The 12,405-nt window shown below is 36.8% G+C and overlaps 1 protein-coding gene and 1 long non-coding RNA gene across 5 annotated transcripts in view; one reads left to right on the forward strand and one right to left on the reverse strand.

Moving 5' to 3' along the window:
• LOC136031403 (uncharacterized) overlaps window positions 1–12,405 on the forward strand; it is a 69,436-nt gene that overhangs the window by 35,346 nt on the left and 21,685 nt on the right. The gene's annotated exons all lie outside the window — the stretch shown is intronic.
• The window catches only part of LOC136031402 (uncharacterized), a 91,937-nt gene that overhangs the window by 31,066 nt on the left and 48,466 nt on the right, over window positions 1–12,405 (reverse strand). The window lies entirely within an intron of this gene.

Raw genomic sequence — 12,405 nt, forward strand, 5'->3', positions numbered from 1 at the left:
ATTTTACAAGGGAACCCTGAAAGTACGCAATCAGAATTTTTCGGTAACTGGGCTTGATTAAATTCCTTGATTGAAATAAAGAATTTTCCAAATTACTTTGTTTATGACAATTCTATTTAGTTATGAAATAGCGTTTTTCATCAGATTACTCTGAAACAAATTACTTTGTTTTTGACAATTCTATTTAGCTATGAAATAGCGTTTTTCATCAGATTTTTTTTTTTTTTTTTTAGCAAGATAAGGGGGAATCAAAGCCTACAAAAAATGTAATTTTTTTGTTAATTTTCTTGTAATTTTTTATACAATTCTATTAAGGGGGTTCTATACCAGAATTGCCTCTCACTCAATTGGACTATCTTCTACAATTTTTTCTACAAATAGCCATGACTTGATTCCCGCAACTATTAAAATATGATTTTTTTTGTTACTATCAATAATTTTTCAAGAGGGTAACCTTGAGACCAAAATGGATGAGGAACCTTCCTATATCCTTCCCCCCTCATGTGCCTTTGTAAATGCACATATGTCATGCAATCCATTGGCGAATCAATGCGATCCTTCCCCCCTCATGTGCCTTTGTAAATGCACATATGTCATACAATCCATTGGCGAATCAATGCGATCCTTCAAATGCCAAATCTTCCCAGAAAAAGGAGAATAATCAGTTTCAAGCAGATTCTACAGTTATATTCTTGTTCTTGTTCTTAATGCTAGCACAGATACAGGGATGGGGTGTGTCAATGGACGTTATCGCCCCCCAAAGCACATTTTTAAAGTCCTTCCAAGTATACTATTGAGAAATATAGTCGAGAGACAAAAAATGTTAGAAATAAGGACAATCGATCGTTTTCTGAAATAAAAACAATGAAACATATCAACGAAATACAATTTCTCAAAGACGGTATGTGTTATAAACCCAAGACTGAATCGTTTTTATGCTGTTAGGTAGAGCCCAAGGAAGTGCAGACCCAGGACAAGAATGTTGGAGGGTGACAGTCCTCTGGTCTTTATAATCATGCAACGGTTGGTATCCCTTATCACTGCTTCTCGGAGATAGAGACACAGATAAAGTTTACGTAATACATACCTCCAAATGGAATAATTTTATTTCCATAATTGGACTTGAAAAAATTCAAGGTTCCTTCACCAAAGCTGTAAATGTTTTCCTCCTTTCTAGCAGCTATATGAAGTACCCTGATCATGATGCCAATTCATCAACCAACAATCTAATGTCTGCCTCATTTGGTGGCACTGAAATAGCTACAGCTGTGATGAAGATACCGGCTCACCATCTATTATAAGGGTCAAGGTTTTATCTTTCTTTATGCCGAACGGCTTTGAATCCAACTATATAGAGATTTAAGAAGCATGTGTCACCTCGTATCAATCTGGAGTCAGAAATTTTGCTTCTCAATTTCTTCAGCCAACTCTATGTCAATTGTTAAGTGAGTATATTTCACATCTCCCATAAGATGAGACTTGGTTATACTTACTTTTTCTCACCCGTAGAACCCGTTACAGTACAACATAAGGCCAATTATTTTTCCTGATGTAACTCAACGAGGTCCTTTTCGCGGTATTATTCTTTGGGAGATACATTTCCTACTGTTTGGTCCGGGTATACTAGCACCGTCTATCACCGCCTTTAACCATTTGTCATTTTTTTATCTTGACATCGTATTCTCACCCTAAATCAGTTCTCTTCTAGCCTTACAGAGAAAAATCTTGGACAAACTGGGATCAAACTGGTTCAAGAGTTTGTTGTCAACTGCATCATAATTCACTGTTTATCATCTTCCAATGCTTTGCCGTGTCTGCTTTTCACCTTGATTGAGATAACCTTTGCAGCCTTGGCAAAACTTTTCCAGCCAACTGACTAGGCATTTTTTTATTCCTTGCCCTTTTTCTTTGCTTTTGAGCACCTTTGCCAACAGTACCGGTAACAACATTAGAAACAATCCCCCCATCCTCAAACATTGTCATTTAAACAATGGGTGCGCTGTCGGACATTGTATTTTGAAAGAGGATTTTCCTATATTTTTCTATCCCATTTCTATAGGAGTCTTTCACGTTGGTGTCAAGAGGCTTAGATTATCCATTCATCTTATATTGCAAACTTACCTCACCGTGATGGTATCAAAGAGCAATCGAATATGTTACAACTCACCAAATGCAACAGGCAATGAGTGCGTAACCTTTCCTTTGACTGGGGTTGCCTCTGATTGGCCAACGGATATCGATGTTTATGGGCAATCTCGACCTTGAAAAAGTTTCCCAATACCTTGCGCATGCGGCAAAGTGAACAAGTTGCTCTAGTGTTGTGTTACATCACGTCGGTAGTAAACCCAGCCTTAATTCAATTATTTAAAACGAAATTGTATGAGGGTGATGTTCCACTATCTCCTCTTGGCACTGCTGCCCCTCTCATTAAGCCTCTGGGTCCGTGCTCGTCTTAATGAGAAAACCTATTACTTTTAAGCTGTTAATGTGGCTACAATCTGGGATTATTAGTGTAGAAATTAGTGTAGATTAGTGTAGACTAATCGTAGAAAAGGATATCAGTGGATGTGTTTTATACTGCTACTATTCATACTACTACTATTACCACTACTACTATTAATATAACAACTGCTGTTACTACCACTACTACTACTACTACTGATGCTGCTGTTACTACTACTACTACTACTACTACTTATGTGACTAAATTAAGCAAAATTAAACTAAAAACATACCAAATTAGATTAAATTGAACCAAATTAAACTTAATTAAACAAGAAAATAAGTATTTTTAAATGAAAATGAAGAGTGACACAAAGGTTCAAAACAAACAGAAGTTATCATGTAAATGATGGAGCTTAATTAAAAAGTACTTAATTGAAAGTTTTTTAGAGTGGGGAAGTATAGCCAGGTAATAGGTTATTGCAAGTGTTTTATTCACTTATTATCTTTCAAAATATTTGGACTGAAAATGATATTGTTTAAAGGAAATGTAAATGAATATAATACCTTCGATTCTTAAGGCATTTTGAACGAATAAACTAACTTTGTCTCACATTGGTCTTGTATCAGATCATATGTTCTCAAAGTTTTAGCAAAAAAATCAAAATTTAGCATAAAGAGTAAGGTGGCAGACCCCGCCCCCTCCATATACATAGGTTTGCATTTGTTTGTTTTGTATTTTAACGTCGCTCTGTAATTTTTGTAAATTTTTAGTTAGTTTTTCATATCATTCTACATCTTTATCGTCGATCAAAACTACTTAAAAGTACAATGCTAAGGAAATAAGTAAAAACGTTGTTTTTGAAGCTTCTCATTTGATTTTTTTTTTTTTTTTTTTTTTTTTTTTTTTTTTTTTTTTTTTTTTTTTTTTTTTTTTTTTTTTTTTTAACATATCTGGTTTTCTCTAAACTCGCGAAAATCTTTCCAGAATTTACAATAAAAGAAAAGTTGCTTTGTTTTTCGACACCAAGAAATATTCTACCATCAAAATTTTAAGCATAAATAGCTCTTACTTTACATAATTGGTAAATCACATCTTGCCAATCACGTGAAGTTATGAAAAAGGTGTCTGAAACACAATAGTACTTTTATGATCAGATTCATCTGATTTTATACCTATAATCGAAGGTATTCTTTTTTTTCTCTAATAGAAAAGCTTAAGCTGAACTGGCCTACCCTAAAAAAAAAAAAAAAAACAACAAAAAAACAGAGAACTAAATTTGGAAACGAGAAACGAATATATTATGCAAATATTTCACCCGTAAACAGAAAGGCATCTTCAACGTTAAAAAAACAAGAGCTAGAAAAAAAACAAATAGAATATAAATAAGAAAAATATAGAAATAAAACAGACCTAAGTAATATATTTATAAAAGTACACCCATTACACCCATACTGAAAAAGGTGTTAATTTGGATTTTTGTGGAGTCCAACCGATTACCTTAACGCCAATTTTCTCTAAACTGTATGCGAGCTTCACAGCAAATCAAACAGTTCGTGGTAATGAACTGTGGTAAAGAGCGACCAAAGAGTTTATACCAATACTAGCTGTTGGGGTGGCGCTTCGCGCCATCCCAACACCTAGTTGGTGGGGGCGCTTCGCGCCCCCCAAACTCCCCTGCACGCGTAAGTCGTTACGCGCCATACTAGTTACGCGCCATTGTAGTTGCATCCCTGTGTCCAACCTGTGGATATAGATAGATATATATACGTTTTAACTACGTAAAACTTGCGAATATTCAACATTCTTCGATGTCCCATTGTCTGTGCATATAAATAGATTGTCAGGTTTACCAACTCTTGAACATGCAACATATAATTGTCCATGGGAAAAACAATCCGCATTCGGATCTATACCTCATTATTCTAATGATTGCCCTTGAGCTTTGTTGATGGTGATTGCTAATCGAACATTCCCTGTGTCCCCGTCGTCATTTATCCCCCTTGTCCCCGGCATCCCCGTTGTAGTTGTGTCCCTGTGTCCCGGTCGTCATTTATATTCCCTGTCTCCCGGTCGTCATTTGTGTCCCAGTGTCCCAGTCTGTAATTTCTCTTTGAGCGTCCCGGTCGTCATTTATATTCCCTGTGTCCCGGTGTCCCGGTCGTCATTTGTGCGCGCCCCCCAAGCCCCCCCGCGCGCGTAAGTCGTTACGCGCCATTGTAGTTGTGTCCCTGTGTCCCACCTGCGAATATAGAAAGATATATATATATATATATATATATATATATATATATATATATATATATATATATATATATATATATACTAGCTGTTGGGGTGGCGCTTCGCGCCACCCCAACACCTAGTTGGTGGGGCGCTTCGCGCCCCCCCAAGCCCCCCCGCGCGTGTAAGTCGTTACGCGCCATATTAGTTACGCGCCATTGTAGTTGTGTCCCTGTGTCCCACCTGTGAATAGAGATAGATATAAATATATGTTTTTAACTACGTAAAACATGCGAATATACAACATTCTTCGCTGTCCCATTGTCTGTGCATATAAATAGATTGTCAGGTTTACTGACTCTTCAACATGCAACATATAATTGTCCATGGGAAAAACAATCCGTATTCAGATCTATACCTCATTATTCTAATGATGTGTCCCTGTGTCCCGGTCGTCATTTATATTCCCTGTGTCCCGGTCGTGATTTGTGTCCGGGTGTCCCAGTCTGTAATTTCTCTTTGAGGTTCCCGGTCGTCACTTATATTCCCTCTGTCTCGGTCGTCATTTGTGTCCCGGTCTGTAATTTCTCTTTGAGTGTTTTTTCTTTTTAGTTTTTTTTTAGTTTTTTACCTTTTTTCTTTTTTCAGTTTTCTTTTTCTTCTTTATTTTTCAGCGTCACTATGACGTACATATCGACGAACCTTTGTTTTTTTAACTTAAATCTGGTAGGCATTGATGACCTTATCCAAGTCAAAATCCCAAACCCAATCATCATCGCTATCATTTTCAGTTTTGATATGTTTTGACTCTCGCTGTCCAGGTGGATTTTCATCTAACTGCGCGGTTTTGCGTTCAAATACCGTTAATGACGTCACCGTCAAAGCAAAAATTACGACAACTAATTTCATGACGTCAGTCAACACAGAAACATGACGTCACCTGATCCACAGACAGACAGACAACTTATCTATCTATCTATATATATAAAAATAAGTTGTCTGTCTGTGGATCTGTGGATCAGGTGACGTCATGTTTCTGTGTCGGCTGACGTCATGAAATTAGTTGTCAGGTGACGTCATGTTTCTGTGTCGGCTGACGTCATGAAATTAGTTGTCGTCATTTTTTCTTTGACGGTGACGTCATTCAAGTTATATAAGACATATGTTCACGTAGAAATCTATTAATGTTTAAGTTTACAATGACTGATGAAGATGCTCAAAGAGTCTATGCCAAAAAACTTGCTGCTGATAGTTCCTCGGCACGCTTTCTTTTCTGACTTTCTCTATCAGCAGCAGCAAAAATGACGGCAACTAATTTCATGACTTAATTTCAGAACTTAATTTCTGTGTTGACTGACGTCATGAAATTAGTTGTCGTCATTTTTGTTATGACGATGCTTAGTATATTGTAAAACACATTAATTTGGTTAATAATATACCATTTAAAACACCAAAATGAACATGCTGGAGTAGTCACTCGGTGAGAGAGGGTGTCAGAACGGAGAATGAAGGTCCCAGGTTCAAATCCTGGTTAGGCTAAAAAAGGTAAAAATCTAATCGATTAGCAATCACCATCAACAAAGCTCAAGGGCAATCATTAGAATCATGAGGTATAGATCTGAATACGGATTGTTTTCCCCATTATATGTTGCATGTTCAAGAGTCGGTAAACCTGACAATCTATTTATATGCACAGACAATGGGACAGCAAAGAATGTTGTATATTCGCAAGTTTTACGTAGTTAAAAACATATATATATATATATATATATATATATATATATATATATATATATATATATATCTATATTCACAGGTGGGACATAGGGACACAACTACAATGGCGCGTAACTAATATGGCGCGTAACGACTTACGCGCGCGGGGGGCTTGGGGGGGGCGCTAAGCGCCCCCACCAACTAGGTGTTGGGGTGGCGCGAAGCGCCACCCCAACAGCTAGTTTTTATATATATAGATATATGTTTTTAACTACGTAAAACTTGCGAATATACAACATTCTTCGATGTCCCATTGTCTGTGCTACCTCATTATTCTAATGAGTGCCCTTGAGCTTTGTTGATGGTGATTGCTAATCGAACATTCCCTGTGTCCCCGTCGTCATTTATATATCCCCCTGTGCCCCCGGCATCCCCGTTGTAGTTGTGTCCCTGTGTCCCGGTCGTCATTTATATTCCCAGTATCCCGGTCGTCATTTGTGTCCCATTGTCCCAGTCTGTAATTTCTCTTTGAGCGTCCCGGTCGTCATTTATATTCCCTGTGTCCCGTTCGTCATTTGTGTCCCGGTGTCCCGGTCTGTAATTTATCTCTGAGTGTCCCGGTCGTCATTTATATCTCCCGGTCGTTATTTGTGTCCCAGTGTCCCAGTCTGTAATTTCTCTTTGAGTGTCCCGGTCGTCATTTATATTCCCTGTGTCCCGGTTTTTAGTTTTCTTTTTCTCCTTTATTTTTCAGTTTTTTTTTCTTTTTTTTAGTTTTTTTTCTCTTTTTCAGTTTTTAGTTTTTTTAGTTTTTTTATTAGTTTTTAGTGTTTTTTTTCTTTTTAGTTTTTTTGTAGTTTTTACCTTTTTTTAGTTTTTTTAGTTTTTTTTTCTTTTTTAGTTTTTAGTTTTTTACCTTTTTTTAGTTTTTTTTTGTTTTTTACCTTTTTTAGTCTTTTTAGTATTTTCATTTTAGTTTTTTTGTAGTTTTTACATTTTTTAGTTTTTTTTTCTTCTTTTGTATTAATGCTAAAGCCAAGGTTCGAACCTGGAACATCTCGGACCTAGAACCTGGAACATAACGCTTTGCCAACTCAGCTACTTCGGCTTGAATACATTCGTAAAAATTTGTCTTTGAACGATTTTCTTAAATACTTATAATGACGTCATATAGTAAGCATCGTCATAACAAACATGACGAGAACTAACTTCATGACGACATACAGCTCAATCCTGTAATGACGTCACTCGACAGACAGACAGACAACTTATTTTTATATATCTACTAGCTGTTGGTGGGGGCGCTTCGCGCCCCCCTAAGCCCCCCCACCCACCGTGCGTAAGTCGTTACGCGCCATATTAGTTACGCGCCATTGTAGTTGTGTCCCTGTGTCCCACCTGTGAATATAGATAGATATATATATATTTTTAACTACGTAAAAATTACGAATATACAACATTCTTGGCTGTCCCATTGTCTGTGCATATAAATAGATTGTCAGGTTTACCGACTCTTGAACATGCAACATATAATTGTCCATGGGAAAAACAATCTGTATTCAGATCTATACCCCATTATTCTAATGATTGCCCTTGAGCTTTGTTGATGGTGATTGCTAATCGAACATTCCCTGTGTCCCCGTCGTCATTTATATATCCCCCTGTGCCCCCGGCGTCCCCGTTGTAGTAGTTTCCCTGTGTCCCGGTCGTCATTTGTGTCCCGGTGTCTCAGTCTGTAATTTTTCTTTGAGTGTCGCGGTCGTCATTTATATTCCCTATGTCCCGGTCGTCATTTGTGTCCCGATGTCCCGGTCTGTAATTTCGTTAGTCGACAAACATGACGTCAGTTGACACACAAACATGACGTCACTCGACAGACACACAGACAACTTATTTTTATATATATAGATATACATCAACAGAATCACGTTTTAATGCTTATTTTAAATATATAAGTTTCATCAAGTTTAGTCTTACCCATCGAAAGTTAAGAGCCTGAGAAAAGTTGCCTTATTTTAGAAAATAAGGGGAAACACCCCTTAAAAGTCATAGATTCTTAACGAAAATCACACCATCAGATTCAACGTATCAGAGAACCCTGTAGAAGATTCAAGCTCCTATCTACACAAATGTGGAATTTTGTATTTTTTGCCAGAAGGCAGATCACGGATGCAGGTTTATTTATTTGTTTGTTTTTTGTTGTTTTTTTTTTGTTTTTTGCTTTTTTTTTCCCAGGGGTGATGGGATCGACCCAGTGGTCCTAGAATGTTGCGAGAGGGCTCATTCTAACGGAAATGAAAGGTTATAGTGCAATTTTAAGTGACCAAAAAAATTGGAGGACACTTAGGCCCCCTCCCACGCTATTTATTTTCCCAAAGTCACCGTATTAAAATTCTGATATAGCTATTTTATTCAGCGTAGTCAAAAACCTCGTAACTATGTCTTTGGGGACGACTTATTCCGCCACAGTCCCCGTGGGAGGGGCTACTAGTTACAAACTTTGACCAGTGCTCACATATAGTAACGGTTATTGGGAAGCGTACAGACATTTTCAGGGGGATTTTTTCGTTGGGGAGGGGTTGAGAAGAGGGAGATTTGCTGGGGGAACTTTCCATGGAGGATTTTGTCATCAGGGAAGAAAATTTCCATGAAGGGAGCGCAGGATTTTCTAGTATCATATAAAAAAAAACAATGAAAAAATAGATATGAAAAAGTTTTTTCAACCGAAAGTAAGGAGCAGCATTAAACCTTAAAACGAACAGAAATTATTACGCATATGAGGGGCTCACCTCCCCCTAATACCTTGTTCTTTAGGCTAAAGTATTTTTAGTAATTTCAACTATTTATTCTGCGGCTTTTGTGATTCAGGGGTCATTTTTAAGGAATTGGGACAAAATTTTAGCTTTAGTGTAAAGAGCGAGGTACTGACGAGGGGATGAACTCCCTCATATACTTAATGAAAACATGATAATACAGAAGTTGGTTACGTAAGATAATTTGTAAGTTATGTATGTCTTTTACTAATAAAAACATTCGTAAAAAATAAAAGTTCTAGTTGCCTTTTTAAGTAACCAAAAAATTGGAGGGCAACATGGCCGCCTCCCCTGCTCCTTTTTTTCTTTAAATCATTCGATCACGAATATGAGAAAGCCATTTAGCCAAAAAAATAAATATACAAATTTCGTTTTAATTATTCATCTGCAGAGAGCCAAAACTAAAACATACATTGATTCGAAAACGTCCAGGTTTTTTAACTGAAAGTAAGGAGCGACATTAAAACTTAAAACGAACAGAAATTAGTTCGTAGATGAAAGGGGCTGCTTCCTCATCAACGCCCCGCTCTTTACGCTAAATTTTTTACTGTTTTAGAAAGTAGAGGTGAGAGAAAGAGTCGAACTTTAGTGTAAAGATCGGGGCGTTGAAGAGGAAGCAGCCCCTTTAATATACGAAGTAATTTATGTTCGTTTTAAGTTTTTATGTCGCTCCTTAATTTCAGTTAACAAAAGTTTTTTTTATTTAATTGGCTTCAAAAAGACGGTCCTTGAACTTATTGTTGAACAAGAATTTTGCAACATGAAAGGCTTATAAACGACATATTACCTGGTCAGTCTCCTAGATACTATTTATAAAGTAGTTCAAGATCCGGATACCTGTCTCAATCTCCTTTTAATTTACGTCCAAAAGGCTTGTGATCTGGTTGGTCATAAGGTTTTAGTTGAAAAATTGCTGAATGAATTTAACTGATTTCATTTTCTAGTCAACATCATTGCATTTTTTCTGTCAAATAGGAGTCAATTTGTTAAGTACAAAAATACTTATTCGGATTAGCTCCATATTTCTTGTGGAGCTCCACAGGGTAGGCGTTTAGGTCCTTTACTATTTTGGTAATGATTAACAGTCTTGGATTGATAAATGATTAACAGGCGATTAATGCAAGTTTGTGGATGACATGGCATTGCTCGAAAAGTGCAGAAAAAATATTAAGAGCAGTGCAATGGAAATTCTCAAAGACGTTGCAAGTAAAGCAGTCGAGTCAAAAATTAAAGTGAATTCCCATTTATCTCATATTATGGCCTTTATTTTTCTTAAGTCAAAGCCATCATTTCCAGCCTCAATGCCAAATGAAATAATTACTACAAAAATTAGAGTCTTAGGGGTCACACTGACTAGCGATTTGAAATTGTAGGCCAACAATTACTCTATTGTTAAGCAGGCTAGTGCATCTCTGTCTCTCCTTAATCGTTTTGCTAAATTTTCATGCACTAAAGCCCATATCCTTCACCTTTATATATCTTTTATCCTTTCATAGCTTGAATATGCTTGTCCACGGCTGATAAGTCCGATAGGCTAGAAATTATCCAGAAGAGACTGATTTTAAACATATAAGTTTCATGAAATTTAGTATTAACAATCAAAAGTGACGAGCCTGAGAAAATTTGACTTATTTTAGAAAGTAGGGAAAAACACCCCTTAAAAGTCATAGAATCTTAACGACCATCAGATCAAGCGTATCAGAGAATCCTACAGTAGACGTTTCAAGCTCCTATCTACAAAAATGTGGAATTCTGTATTTTTTTGCCGCGTGTTTATTTTTTTTTGTTATTTTTTCCAAGGGGTGATCGTATCAACCCAGTGGTCCTAGAATGTCGCGAGAGGGCTCATTCTAACGAAAATTAAAAGTTCCAGTGTTCTTTTTAAGTGACAAAAAAATTGGAGGGCACCTAGGCCCCCTCCCAAGCTCATTTTTTCCCAAAGTCACCGGATCAAATTCTGAGATAGCCATTTTATTGAACGTAGTCAAAAAACCTAAAACTATGTCTTTGGGGACTACTTACTCCCCCACAATCCCCGTGGAAGTGGCTACACATTACAAACTTTGACCAGTGTTTACACATAGTAATGGTTATTGGGAAGTGCACAGACACTTTCAGGGGGATTTTTTTTGTTGCGGGGGAGGGGTTGAGGGGAGGGGGTTATGCGGGAGGGGGCTTTCCATAGAGGAATTTGTCATTGGGGAAGAGAATTTCCATGAAGGGGGTGCAGGATTTTTTAGCATTTTTTAAAGAGCAATGAAACAATAAATATGAAAAGGTTTCATCAACTGAAACTAAGGAGCAGCATTAAAACTTAAAATGAACAGATATTATTATGCATATGAGGGGTTCACCTCACTCTTTATGCTAAAGTAATTTTATTAATTTCAACTATTTATTCTACGGCCTTTGTGATTCAGGGGCCATTCTTAAGGAATTGGGACAAAATTTATGCTTTAGTGTAAAGAGTGAGGTACTGACGAGGGGGCGAACCACCTCATATACGTAACAAAACATACAAATTTAGAGGTTTGTTACGTAAGTTAATTTGTAAGTTATGTATATTTTTACTAATAAAAACGTTAGTAAAATTAAAAGTTCTAGTTGCCCTTTTAAGCAACCAAAAAATGGACGGTAACTAGGCCTACTCCCCCACTCCTTTTTTCTCAAAATCGTTCTTCAAAGCTATGAGAGAGGCATTTAACAAAGAAATTAATATGCGAATTTCTTTTTGATTATTCATGTGCGGTGAAACAAAATCAAAACATGCATTAATTCAAAAAACTTTCAGAAATTAAATAAAAAAGCTTTTTTAAACTCCAAGTAAGGAGCGACATTAAAACTTAGAACGAACAGAAGTTATTCCGTATATGAAAGGGGTGTCCCCTCCTCAATGCCTCGCTCTTTACGCTAAATATTTTTATTGTTTCAGAAAGTTGAGTAGTGAGAAAGAGCCAAAATTTAGCGTAAACAGTGGGGCGTTGAGGAGGGGACAACCCCTTTCATATACGGAATAATTTCTGTTCGTTTTAATTTTTAACGTCGCTCCTTACTTGCAGTTAAAAAAAAAACTTGTTTTTCTTATTTAGTTAAATATAGATTTAATAGCGCGGAAAAATCCAATATGCCCAAGAATACAGCACAGAATGTATATAAAGATACACAAAATAGTAACGCGTGAAGAAATCAGTTTTGCAGCCAAAAAAGCTG

This window comes from Artemia franciscana, chromosome 9 (assembly GCF_032884065.1).
Source record: "Artemia franciscana chromosome 9, ASM3288406v1, whole genome shotgun sequence".
Taxonomy (NCBI): Eukaryota; Metazoa; Arthropoda; class Branchiopoda; order Anostraca; family Artemiidae; genus Artemia; species Artemia franciscana.